General features: G+C 48.0%; 1 pseudogene across 1 annotated transcript; it reads right to left on the reverse strand.

Moving 5' to 3' along the window:
- Positions 1 to 203: 203 nt before the first annotated feature.
- Positions 204 to 949, reverse strand: LOC308435886 (calponin-2-like; annotated as a pseudogene). Its single transcript has one exon. The product of its transcript is annotated as a calponin-2-like (transcript).
- Positions 950 to 1,850: the final 901 nt, after the last annotated feature.

Consider the following 1,850-nt stretch of genomic DNA (forward strand, 5'->3'; position numbering starts at 1 on the left):
AAACAGAAAAATGCCCAAACCCACACCTCAGTGATGACGCCGGGAGCTGGCACCCTTGGGTGCTCAGTAGCTGGTCTCATCCTGACAGTGGGGCAGGTACTCAGGGGCCTCACTCTGGCTGTCACTCCACCATCACCATGGTGCCCCTTCAGCAGCTGGACTCTGTGGGAAATACCTAGGGCTGTGTGTCTGCTGCCCCAGTCCTAAGACATGGCCTCTCTGCTTGGCGTATAGCCCATCTGTAGGGAAATGGAAGAGTTGTTGCACTTGTTGGTGGCCATCTTGGTGGCACAGATGTAACTCCATATCCCTGGAGCCAACATGTTCACCTGGCTGGCACACTTATTGGTACCGACCTGCAGGCTGATGGAACAATGATCCATGGGAGGCAGGATGAGGTACTGTAGGTTGTCATGCCAGATTGGCTGACACATTTATTGATGACCATCTGCAGCACAATGACACTGTGGCCAGCCTTCACGGTGGCATCATTGAAGTTCCTCTCTTGTTTCTCCGAGCATTTGACCCGGATGTACACATCACTCTGCAACCCCTTCATCTTGTCCCTTTCCACCAGCACAAGCAGAGACATCTGTATCAGATTCCCACTCTTGAACAGGTCACTGGCTTTGAACAGGTCCGAAGGGTTCACACCATAGCTGAGCATAGCCTTAATGAAGCTGGAGAGGTTTTCTAGCTGCTGCAAGCTCTTCATAAAACAGTTGATCTTAAAAACAGAGCCCAGTGGCATCTTGTTTGTGAGTGTGCATAGGATAACCGCATCTTTCAGACCCTTCTGAAAGTCAGGACTGACGGAGAGGCCTTTGAGTCCCTCTAACCAGCTCCAGAGTTTGGCTTCCTTTAGGGGGTCATATTTGAACAGGAACCAGTTCCTGACCCCTGCCAAGACCCCATAGAATGGGACCTTGTTGAACTTCACAGAGCTCATGGCCCAGGACCTTGAGGCAGACCAGAGAGGTCTGAGATAATTTTTCTTTTTGAAGGAAAAGCCCTGATATGTCATGATAAGACATGGAACCCCCAGAACTGCCATGTAGTTCATTTTTTTGTTGACCCTCTGGGCATGGGGCTTACCCCTAAAAGTCGTTTGTCTCCCCAGTGAGACTCCTAGAGACACATGTTCCCATTGCCTTTGGACTTTAGGACCCCATCTGGTGTGGATCCTTGGCAGCCCTGTGACGCTGCTTCAGCCTCTATGAGTTCTCACGAGCTTTGATCACGTGGCTATGGACACCCTTGTTTCCTTGGTGTACTCTGTCTCCTGTGGTTCTGAGACTCTTTTTCCATTCCTCTTCTGCAGGTTAGAGATCTGAACCAAGTGCTCGGGCTTCTGTAACAGGCATTTTATTGACTGAGCCATCTCCTAAGTGCCCCACCTTCTTCTTTGCCACCACACTGAAGATTCAAAGACATGCTTTGAGCTTGGGAATTCAAGAATTGGGCCCACAGACATTACTCTCCAAAGCACAGAAAATATTTCAGGGAGAAGCATCCATTTTCCACCCCTGTGGTCACAGACTTCCAGTCCTAATTTCTGGTGGGAGCAAAGGGAACTATGAACGCACCAGGGAATCCAGCCCCTGAGGACTGGGGTTGTTTCCTCATCTCTGTTCATCTGTTTGTTATGTTTATTAATTTCTAAAACATTCTGGAATATGCAGTGAGAGGCCATAACTAGAATCCCCTCAACATAACCAAAAGTTCAACAAAATTGATTTTCTAACTATTTTTTGTAGAGAATGATCATGCCCTCTTGCTCATTTGTGTTTGGGCTGGAGGCTGATGGTTATTCACAAAATAAAAAGGCTATTAAATTACTGTAATATAGA

The sequence above is a fragment of the Micromys minutus genome, assembly GCF_963924665.1.
Source record: "Micromys minutus genome assembly, chromosome: 24".
NCBI lineage: Eukaryota > Metazoa > Chordata > Mammalia > Rodentia > Muridae > Micromys > Micromys minutus.